This window comes from Hibiscus syriacus, unplaced genomic scaffold (assembly GCF_006381635.1).
Source record: "Hibiscus syriacus cultivar Baekdansim isolate YM2019G1 unplaced genomic scaffold, ASM638163v2 tig00002840_pilon, whole genome shotgun sequence".
In the NCBI taxonomy this organism is placed as follows: Eukaryota; Viridiplantae; Streptophyta; class Magnoliopsida; order Malvales; family Malvaceae; genus Hibiscus; species Hibiscus syriacus.
This window is the reverse complement of record NW_024061947.1, coordinates 6,588,588-6,601,522: the sequence shown is the minus strand read 5'-3', so window position 1 is coordinate 6,601,522 and position 12,935 is coordinate 6,588,588.

Sequence of the window (12,935 nt, the reverse complement as noted above, 5' to 3'; positions counted from 1 at the left end):
GATTATACATCAAACATATAAGGAAAAATGAGGCAGTGGAAGTTGTTATCTACCACTATTGTACTTTTCATTTTGTAGCATCTTGTTTGAACATGTTTTTTTTCATTTCTCCGCCTTTTGAAATAAAAATATGATGCTTTTAAGGTTATGAGCATTGAATCAATTTTGCAATCTTGTAGTTCTTTGAATATCATTAGATTAAAAGCTTTTCACAAACAGAGTTATATATTTTTGGTAAAAGTATCAAGATTGAAAACCAGAAAGAAAAGGATCCTGACCTTACCTCAGAAGAAATACATCCCAAACACTACCCTCCCACATAAATGAGAGAGCCTTCTCCAAAGCAATGAATTAGACGAAAGGCTTGGTATTGATATTTAGAAGCATAAAGGGTGGAACATCTTTTGTACCCTTGCAAATCTAAGTAGATTATTTTCCATTGATGAGACTCGACGATGAAACTTTTTCTAATCTGAGTCAGCTACTGGTAAATTGAAATTTGGTAATGAGATTTTTTCCACCAAACACATAGACTATAACAGGTTCTTTTAAAGAAGTAAGAGTCATCTCTCTAGAGCAATTGGTTCATAGCCCTGGCTTTATGGATAAGTTTCAATTAGCCCAATGATGGCTAATGTCAATAAAGTTGAATTCAGTTAGTCAAAATAGCAAAAGAAGTCATTGTAAAAAAGTGAAATAAATACCTGTTATAGTCTACTTCACACATACCCACAAAAATCTCATTATTAGATCGATGTTTTCACACTACTTTGGATAGAATCAAGGATTTCAGATAATTGAAATTGAAATACTTTAGAAGTTCTAGTAACTGTTATACTAGATTGTGTTATTTTGTACGCATCCGATTAAAGATACCAAGTCAAGAAAGTGAGGCATGTGACAATGTTCACAAAAGAGTGAGAGAAGAGTGGCATCTTCACTAAGATATAACCATAGAAAATAGGAAAGCCAACCTGAAACTAACCTTTCAATCTTGATTCTTGTCAAAGAACTATAACTCTAAAATAGTAAAAGTGTTTGATTCTTTTGATATTCCCTAAATTCATGCTTATGATTTGATTCTATTGTGAATCTGTAAGGGACAATATTTTACAAAATTCTTTCATTCTTTGATAAGAAAGGAGGAAGAACATTTTTAAACAGGACTTGGATCAAGTTGATGTTTATTCTACCTTTGTAGAAAAAGAATAAGCAAGGCCAGAATGAGAAAAGCAATTCGTATTCTTGAAAGCAAGTGATCTGAGAAATCAAAAGTCTGGGGAAATGAACTTATAATATTCCCTGTGTGACAACTTGTCAAGAAAAGATGATCACCTCATTTATAAGAAAGAATGAGAGCCTTCAAAATAAAGAGATTTAGCACGAATCAAGCCATGAGTATCCACAATGGTGCATTATCAAAACTAGACCTCATTAGAAGCATGAATGGACATTAAGAGTAATCATTACAACTTAGAATACTGGGGAATGATGAAGGTACATTTCAGACAAAAATGATCCAACTGGGTATCAATCACATCAGTAGCATTTGTATTAGTAAAATGCTAGGGCATGCTGGACCCTTATCATTCTAGAGTAAATATTTCCACTAAAGTAGAAAGGTATGAAGAATGAAAATGGTGAAACAATGACAATCGAGTTGACTATACATTACTCTTTTGTCTACCATGCGATTACATCATCCCTACATAAGCCACAGGAAATGATGAATGTATTGTCAAATGTTTTACGAACCAGTAATTATGGTGTTGAACCAATGTTGCGATCATGGGGCATTCTATCTGTTGACACATGATAAAGTTTATCTTCACATTCCCAAGGTCAGAAGTTAGAAATAAAGAAGGTTTCTCTCCACGATTGAATGTTGGAACTTTAACAACAAGAAACTAATGGAGCCAACTAAGATTGAATGATAGGTTGTTGTTAAGCATTTTGACATAATATGGTTTGAAAAAGAACCTTGTTTGAGATCTGATTAGATGTGGAGACATGAAAGGAATTAGGATAAATCCTTCTTGTGATGTGTTTCAAGAGTCAAATCAGAACAGACGTAGTTGGTATCCTGATTAATCTATGTTGGGTTTAGCATATTGATATCTATATTCTGCAATGATGGTACATTCCCTTTCCAAATATGATAGATTCTTTATCCAAAGATGAAAGCTTTATCGGATTTCTACTAAATTTTAGACAAAGACAGCTAGTTTTATCAAGGACAAAATGGGGTAACAAGGTCGTAATTCTAAGTATGGAAAAAGCCCCATAAATGAAACAATTATTCTAAAGGCAAAAGAATATACAAAGATACAAGATGATCAGAAGATTCTTTGGAAATGCAAGCTTGAAAGCATAAATTGCCACACTAAGGATCAAAGTAAACCCTGAAAAAAGATAATCAAAAGGAAAAGATCAAACTTCAGATGAAGATTGATATATTCATACATTCATAAGAACAACATTTGCATAAAGATCATGCATTTCATTGATATATTTTATTGCATTTGCATAAATACATTTTTGTAAGAAAATGCAGGGATAAAATACCTTACGAGTATAAGGTAGAATCCAAATCACAGATACATGAGCCATGTTTGGAGAGGCAAACATCTGAAGAATAGATGAACACAATCCATAGAGAGGAAATATTGGAGCATGTCCAACCAACAAGTTATCTTGAAAACGAGAAAGCGATTTTCAAAGTTTCTCATTTAATGTTCTAGAAAATTAAAGCCTCCAGATCATTTGTAAAACCTTCGGGTCATTTGTAAATCCTTTGGGTCATCTATAAGTCTTTCAAGCAAGATGGTGAATCCTTAAAGTCATTTTTGAAACCTCCACGGAAGAGAGTGGAATCAAATTAATCTGATATTCACGAAAGAGTAGTGAAATTATATTCTTGTCAAGTCAATCATTTTCAAACTTCACGGAAGAGTGGTGAAGAAAAAACAAGAAGAAAATCAAATTTTTCTTTCCAAGAAAGAGTAGTGGAACGGATTTTTAGCAAAGTATGAAACCTTCACGAAAGAGTAGTGAAACAATCCAAGTTTGAGTCTGAACTTCACGGAAGCGTAGTGAAACAGATTATGTTCAAGTCATTCCAGATCAGTCTCCACAGAAGAGTAGTGGAACGTATTTTTCAGCAAAGTATGAAGCATTCATGAAAGAGTAATGAAGTCATGCAAATTCAGCCTTCACAGAAGAGTAATGAAGAAAATCATTTGCAAAGTCATCCTCAATCTTCACAGAGGAGTAGTGAAGCAGGAACATGATCAAATCAAAATTCAATCTCCACGAAAGAGTAGTGGAACGAATTCCCAGCAAAGTACCACGTTCACTCGAAGAAAACTTGTCTTATTATCTTTGTTTTATTCTTGTTTACACAAAAATAAGCAAAGAGTGGCAACTGTCGACATCGTTTTCGTCCGAGTGATGATTATTATATATATTATATATATATATATATATATATATATATATTATATATAATAATATTATATTATAAATATTATTATTTATAAAGGCCGAAGGCCCGGTTACAAAGTAAGACACACAGACCCGATTATAACCAAGCCCAAGCCCGAGTCAGATGCAAGCCAAAACTCGTCCAGACCCAGATTCAGCGAGCCATGTGAGAAGCCCCACAAGTAGTTAGGGTTTCATATCTAATCCAGTGCTACACAGCTCTCCACCGCACGATTAGATGGAGATCCAATGGTCCAGAATCCATCCAGCAAAAAACCCTAGGGTATCATTGTAACCCTAAGATCAATTCCGACAACCGCCTCCAACAGGTCCAACCAGACACTGCCACGACGCTACCAACTCTCCAGAGCTCTCCCGAAGGCTCTAGAAGATCAACTAGCACCGCACAGCTCACCACCCCTAGGGTGAGTTACCACTGTAGCTCCGGTGACTCACCGGGGTACAGTCTTTTAATCGGTCCAAGGGGAGCATCGAAGCTCCCTATAAATAGGGATGCACCTGCAATGAAGAAAAAAGCAAGAAACCCAGCAACCAAGCCACAAGAAAATATAGAGAGAAAGTCGAGGGAATATTACCTTCATCAGAGCATCTACGCGCCTCCACGCGTCGTTGGAGAAGTAGAACTTCGAAGGTAAAAATCCTAGATCTATATTGATTTAAGGGTTTTTAGAATAAAAGGCTGCCAGATTCGGCTTTAGGAGGGTTTGGGCTTTATTTTGGTGTATTCTAGTAATTTTCAGCCACCGTGGGTGGTGACCGGTGGCGGCGGATATCGGCGAAACATGGCGGCCGACTGGTGACCGGCTACCCTCCGACGAGGGTTTTTAGAGAGATGCCAGAGCATCTCTCATTTAGAGAGAGAGAAGAAATGATAGAAATGATAGAGTTTGCCCTTAAAAGGCCTGTTGGGGTATATTTATACCCTCCCAAAACTACGTCGTTTTGGGGAGGGGATTCAGTGTAATTAGGGAATGGCTAAATTCCGTGCGTGGTCCTTCCAGCTTTGTAAATCTTTCATTTTGGTCCCGAAATCAGGTTTTTCGTGTATTTCAATTTTAATTTCACATTTTAATTATTTTTATTTTAGTCCTTATTATATTAATATATATGTGTTATAGGTAAAATTAAGCATTTAGTCCCTTAAGTATTAAAAATGTATATTTTAGTCCCGAATTAATTTAGGTTAAAATATATAATTAATATACAACTTCAATATTATTTTGAAGTAGGTTAATTAATGTTACTATTTTATATTTTATTCACTAATTATTATTATAAGACTAATTATAGTATTAATATACTTTTATATATTAGAATAATTTTATAATATAGTTTCAACATTAAATATTATAATAGTGTCAATAATATTTATTTTAAATATTTAGTATTTATATTAAGACTAGAAAGCAAATTTATCAATTACTGCAAAGACATTTAATTAATAAATACTGGTACCAATATTGGGCGTTGTAGGAATTCTAATTCTTTCTCATACATAGTCGACTCCCGAACTTATTTTTCTGGTAAACAGAACTGAGTTGTATTATTTTAATATTATTCTTAAAAAAATTTATTAAAATAATATGACATTTTGGTGATCAATCTCACCGAATTAAAAGATTGGTGGCGACTCTACAATTTGGTGTTTAATCTGATTCATGTAGGATAAACACTTACTTTTTCGAGACTAGTTACACCGTCTGGTGTACTATTTGCACTCTCCGTTGCCAGGGCAGAGAAACGTCTCAATAGACCTTGTATGCAAGAGCGAGGTAAGTCTTCGGCCATAAAAAAATCATCACTCTGATTTCAGAAAAATATGTTTCTTGAGCCTCTAATCTCGTAATCACTGCTCTAGAATCACCTTCAAAACAAACATGCTAGAAACCAAGATTGAGCACCAATTGGGCTGCATGCACGACCGATAGAGATTCAACCGAAAATAAAGAAGTAGGTCGAGCTAATTTCTTTCTGCAAGCTCCAAGAATCTGACCTTTATCATCCTGAACTAGCACCCCTGATTAACCCTCCTTTGTTGCAAGATTGTAGCTAGCGTCGAAATTGGCCTTGACCCACGGGCGAGAAAGGGCTGTCATCGGGCCAGATGCACCCAGCTTGGAACATTAATTGTTCTCTGAACAGTTTCGAATTCACGACAATAGTTTATAATGAACAATATAAGTTCCACGATGTTTGTCTTCTTCCCCGTATGAAAATGCTTGTTTCGTGAAAACCAAATTGTCGACATGATTGTAAGACATAAATAATGTTTGCTTTTAGGGTAAATAGGAAAAATACAACTCAACCACTCTTTAACAGTACCTATAGTTCCTAGATTAGACCAAGTGAAATTAAAATGACTCCATACCTCTTGAATATGATCATAACTCCAAATTGCATGTTACAATGAGTCTACATGTTGTGGACATCTAAAGAAAAATGGACTGTTCGTGATTCTATTGTAGCAAAGGTTCTATTTGGTAGGGACAAGTTGTGGATAAATCTCCACCCTTGAAGCTTGATTTTTTGTAGACATGAACTATCCCAAAGATACCTAAACAGATATTGACTATGTGTAGAGTCTGAATTTTCCTCAAAAGGAATCTGGTAACCACTCTGCACCGATTAAACCCCTATTTTCTCTCCTCCCCAAACTCAATAATCTTTCACACCCATAGAGGGAAGGAGAATATAACTAATTAAATTAGTAGCTCGATTGAGACTATTTATACAAGGACTTTCTATCCAAGTTGAAGGATGAGTTGGTAGCCAAAAATCATTACAGATAGAGATGATTTCCTCGAACTAACTCTCTAAATAACACCCGTCTCAAGCACTTTCCTTGCGCTCCAAACACTGTGCCAGATATATGACAGACGTGAACCCAATTTTGCCTGCCAAAATCCTAATTCGGGGCAAAAATTTGGGTAATATTTGCCCCGAATTAATCGACTCATTAAAGAACTCGTATCTTGAACCAAATTCCACTCTTGTTTCGCAAGGAGGGCGTTATTAAATGTTAGGATTTATGAAGCTCAAATGACAACCGAAAAAGTTTACTAAGAAGGGGTGAATTGAATTTTTGAGAATTTTAGGGAGTAAGGAGAATTAAAGGGATAGAAAATTGTTGTACAAGGATTTATAGTGGTTCATATTTCTCAACCAAAGTCTACATCCACTACCTAAGCTTCTCACTTAGGATTTTCCAACAAATCCACTAATTTGTTATTTCTTTTTCAAGGATCAAGAGTAACCTTTACAACTCCTTATCTTTTCACTTGGCTAAGATAGAACAAAAACCCATTTATAAAGGATAAAAGAAGTAAACAATAAAACCTATACAAGGTACAGTGTTTACAAATTAAAGCTCACTAAACACTAATATTTACAAGAGAATAGAAATAAAGAGTGAAAAACTCTTCTCTTGTGTTTGATTGCTTGGATAGGTGTTCTAACCCTTCTTCAAGTGTCTTGAACTTGTATTTATATGTTGGAATGAGTTTTTGCTTGTTTCTAGCCGTTGGGAGTGATTTAGAGTTGTTGGGGATATTTTCTCTACAAAATAAAAATACCGAGGACAGAGGGTATCAGTACTCCCTTTGAAATATTTAAATAAAACTAGTCGTTGGGCCTGACAGTATTGATACTATCCTTCATGGTATCGATACTACTATGTAAAGTAGTATTGATACCCCTTTGGGTATCGGTACCTATTTTACATTCTGGAATTTGAGCAAACTGATAGTATCGGTACTACCTAGAGAGTATCGATACTTCTATTACCTAGGGTATCGGTACCACATGAACAATATCGGTATTGTTCTTATAGTATCGATACCGTAAGAACATTACTATAAGAACAGTACCGATAGTGAAAAACTTGTTTTTTTCTCAAATTCTAGTTTATAGGACTTTGAATTATTATTGAAAACTTTGAACAAATTTAATTAAGTCCAAAAACATTTTGCCTTAATTTTTTATGTCAAAATATTATAAAGCATGGTTTCAACAATCTCCCCATTTTTGATATAACAAAACATTTGATAAATTGTTTTTGGCAAAACTCCCCCTTAATAAGACATTTAATGAAAAAAGACATATTTTGGAAAATGTTAAAAGCTCCCATTTTTTCATTGAGAAATTGAATTTTTCAAACCATAGTTTTCCCCCAATTTGTTATATAAAAAATAATTCAACTTTAAAGTTCAAAAATAACAATGGAGAGTAAGTCGTAAATTTTATCATAAAATCATTTGAAAAATCAAAAACTCCCCCTTAATAAAAGCATTCCAAACAAATATTTTTTTTGGATAAATATTCCAAACAAATATTTGACTTTTAAAAGCTTGACACAAAAAAAAATTAAATTTCAACAAAGATGAACAAACATGTTAGTAGCATATAAAATTCAATATATCCTAGTCTAATATACTTTATCCAATACCAATTGCTAAAATTAAGTACACGTGCATAAAGTTTTCCAAAAATGTTATGCATTTGAAAATTTTGATATCAATTGTTAGAGAGATATCATTTGCATTTTAAACCACGTGCATAAATATTTAAATTTAGGTCAAAAATTAAAAACAAATTACAAATAAAAGCATTTGTAAAATTGATAACAATTGTTAGAGAGATACCAATTGCATTTAAAATCAATTTTGACCAAAATTTATTATGATGAACAAACATTTATGAAAAATCATTAAACTTTAGAAAATGTTTATCACAATTCCTTTTAACATACATGAGATAGAAAATCAACACAAAATCATTTAAGTTTAAAACTCATGCATGCATAAACTAAATGAGCAACCAATTATGCAAAATCAAAAAGCTTTTAAGCTTAGAGGTTACCCATTCATTTTCAGGTGTTGCTAGAGCTTTTGAATATCTCTACATTCATCACCATTGCTACCACACACATACAAGAGACATTTAAGTAGAATTTTGTATCTAAATTGCTTTGGATACTTGGACATTAGTTTTAATGCCCCTTGTTCCCTTAAAAACCCATACTTGTCTAATTTTAAAAGATTTTATTTTCTTTATAGGACAAGCATATTCCAAATAACAATGAAATGAAAATGTGAGCATTTTGTCATTTATAAACATAATGAGTTGTTTTTAAAAAGTAATTCTTTTTCTTTTGTTAAGCTCTCAAGCTTAACTTTCAAATCCAAAATTCCTTTTTCTAAATAATTGATTTTGACTTTTGAAAGCTTTAAATAATTTTTCAAAGATTCTTTTTTTTCAAAATCAAATTTTTCTTTCGAAACTGAATCATTTTCAACTTTAAGTTTATACATTAATTTCTTATATTTGGAATTCACGGTCTCAAATTCCAAATACAACTCATTATAAGCAACTTGTAACTTATCAAAAGAATAATAATCTAATTCACTAGAGTTAGAAGTTACCATTAAATCTTCTCCGATGGCCATGAGGCATAGGTTGGCTACTTCATCTTCATCATTTGAGTCATCTTCATCACTCCAAGCTGCCACAAATGCCTTATTTTTATTTGATCCCTTCTTCTTTAGGAGGGGACAATTATACTTGACATGCCCTGTTATTTGACATTCAAAACACACCGGGGGATACTTCTTTTTGCTCGATTCATGCTTCACTTCCTTAGAAATCATGAATCTCTTGAATCTTTTGAAGAGCTTAGCAATCTCTTCTTCTTCATCATTTTCTGCATCCACCTCTTCATTTGTATCTTGATTGCTCTCATTGATGGATTTGAAGGCAATACATATCTTATTCTTCTCGATATTCTTTTCTTCATTATCTTCTTCTTCTTCTACCATCAACTATGAGTGAGAAAAGAACCGATAAGCTCATCAAGAGTGAGTGACTTGAGCTTCTTAACTTCGATAATCATTGTCTTCTTTGATTTCTAAGACTTTGGAAGAGAGTAGATTATCTTACGTACAAGCTTATCATTAGTGATTACATCTCCAAATCCCTTGAGACCATTGACAATTACAAAAAATCTATCTGTCATAACTTTGATGTCTTAATCCAGTTTCATCTTGAAATTCTCATAGGTATAGTTGAGAAGACTGATCTTGGTTTCCCTCACTTCGTTGTTCCTTCATGAGTGACTTAGAGCTTGTCCCAAATTTCCTTGGCATTAGAACAAAAGAAGACTCTTTCATATTCATCCGGGCCTAATACACAAAAGAGGATGTGCATAGCTTTGATATTGAGTTGTAACTTCTTCTTCTTCTTCTCTCCATCACTCCAATTATCCATCTCACTGGTTAGAATAAAGTATCATTTCATGATAGAGTTAAGAGATCCTAGATCGTTGGATTGAATGAAGTGCATCATCTTATTCTTCCAATAAACATAATTTGCTTAATTGAAATATGGTGGCCTTTTGACCGATTGAGAGTCTTCAATGTAGTAAGAGCCGGAGGTCGAAGCCATCTTCTTATCGGTTGTGTCAAAAATCGGTAGAGCTTCTTCAAGGATCGTCTCAAGGATATGAAGTCTTTTAAAGAGTCAAGCTCTGAAACCAATTGTTAGGATTTACGAAGTTTATATGACAACCGAAAACGTTTTCCAATAGGGGTGAATTGGCTTTTTGATCATTTTAGGGAGTGAGGAGAATTAAAGGGATAGGACATTATTGCACAATGATTTATAATGGTTCGACTTTCTCAATCAAAGTTTACATCCACTACCTAAGCTCCTCACTTAGGATTTTTCAACAAATCTACTAATTTGTTATTTATTTTTGAAGGATCAAGAGTAACCTTTACAACTCCCTATCTTTTCACTTGGCTAAGATAGAACCAAAACCCATTTACAAAGGATAAAAGAAGTAAATAATAAAACCTCTACAAGGTAGGGTGTTTACAAATTAAAGCTCACTAAACATTAATATTTACAAGAGAATAGAAATAAAGAGTGAAATGTGTTTGATTGCTTGGATAGGTGTTCTAACCCTTCTTCAAGTGTCTTGAACTTATATTTATATGTTGAAATTATATTTACATTGGTACTGTCATAGGGAGTATCAGTACTACATTTGTAATATTTAAATAAAACTAGTCGTTACTAGCCGTTGGGCCTGATGATATCTACAATATCCTTCATGGTATCGATACTACTATGTAAAGTAGTATTGATACCCCTTTGGGTATCGGTACCTATTTTGCATTCTGAAATTTGAGTAAGTTGGTACTATCAATACTACCTAGAGAGTATCGATACTTCTTTTACCTAGGGTATCAATACCACATGAACAATATTGGTATTGTTCATATAGTATCGATACTGTAAGAACATTATCGATACTTCATACGTGAAAAACTTGTTTTTGCACAAATTCTATTTTATTGGACTTTGAATTATTTTTGAAAACTTTTTGAAAACTTTGAACAAATTCAATTAAGTCCAAAAATATTTTACCTTGATTTGTTATATAAAAATATTATAAAATATGGTTTCAACATTAAATTTGTCGAAATTGCGAAACCCAAGGCCACCATTTTCTTTCAACTCGCAAAGAGACTTCCATGAACACCAATGGATACCTTTCTTCTGTGGAGACTTTTGCCACCAAAATCTCGCAATTATCCCTTCTATTTTTGAACATAAACTCTTCAAGAGTAAGAAATAATTCATAGCGAATAAAGGTATTGCATGCAGTATCGATTTGATAAAAACTTCTCTGCCTCCCTGGGATAAGTAGCGAACGCTCCAAGAAGTGATTCGAGCGGTGGTTTTTTCTTTGAGATAAGTGAAGGCACATTTCTTATTACGACCTACAATCGTTTCCAACCCAAGATATTTCTCTTAGTTCGCTGAGCTAGCGACACCTAGTTTACGCCGCACATCCGCCCTATTTTCTTCAATCACATTGGTGCTGAAAAATAAGCATGATTTATCAAGATTAATAATCTGATCCAAAAACAAACCATATATACGAAGAATAACCGAAATAGAGCTGGCATTAGATGCATCCACTTTACCAAATAATAAACATTCATCTGTGAACATTAGATGGGTAATCAGCAGAGCATACCGATTAACCCTGACACCTTTCAAACTCCCTTGTTCCATCGCTTTTCTAATTAGGGATGATAATCCCTCACTACAAAGAAGAATTAAATACAGACTCAACGGGTCTCCCTACTGAAGGCCACGATTGAGAAAGAACCCATCCCCATCAACACCGTTAACAATCACAAAATAATCGATCATATTGACACACCGACGAATATTTGAAATCCATTTATCAGTGAAACACATCTGCCTCATTACTGCCCATACAAATTTCCACTCAACATATCGTAGGTCTTACTCATATCCAGTTTGAGAGCAAAGAAACCTTTCTTACCAGCACGCCTATTGAGGAAATAATACAAAAGTTCGTAGGGTAAGATTATGTTGTCCGCGATATGTCGGCCTGACACAAAAGCGATTTATGCCTCGTCAATACAATAATGAAAAATCCCCTGCATCCATTTCACTAGATTTTTGACACAATTTTAAACAACACATTGCAGAGACTAATCGAGTGAAAATGTGCCATTTTTTCGGAGAGCGAATCTTCGATATAAGAACTATATGAGTTTTGTTCACTAACATCATGTTTTCATCCCCATTAATCAAATCCAAACAATAATTGGCAACATCACGATCTATAATATGCCAAAATCTCTTGTAGAATACGGCTCCCAACACATCCTCACCTGAGGCATTGAGTTGACTCGTCTCCTTAACCGCTCGAACCACATCCTCATAAGTGAACTCCATAGAAAGTCGCTCATTCATGTCATTGGAAATGCACCCAAACATATCGTCAAGAACTTCCATAAACTCATAAACACTCAAGGATTCAAATAAATCAACGAAGTAATTTCTGGAAAGTTCCTCTAGGTCACGATCATCAATAATCTGGACATCATTATTAGTCTCAAGGGACTTAATTCGATTACGCCACTTTCTTTGAGTGGCGAACCGATGAAAAAATGTAGTATTTTGGTCCTCATTTTGAAGCCAATTTACCTTTGCCCTTTGTTCCCAATAAAGTTTCGATTTGTCCACTTCTAAATTCAGTTTCACTTGGACTTCTGCCATCTCTCCCAAAACCTCATCTGACGACGTAAACTCACTAAAGTCAGCCAGATACTTCTTCAACTCCTTTTCGGTCAACTTTTCATCATATTGAGTTTTCTAAAACCACCCATCCAGCACATCTCAAATGGTCTGAAGCCTCTCTAAAACCAAACCTGTTGAGGAATCCCACAGAAGGTGCATCTCATCTTCACATGTTTCTTTCATCAACCAAGCTGCCTCGAATTTAAAGTGTCAATGCCTCTTTACCTGAGAATTAGTCGTCGTATCAAGATAAGGGGACAATGATCAGACTTAGCATGGGTTAAGTGTGAAAGACAATAAGCAGGAAAAAA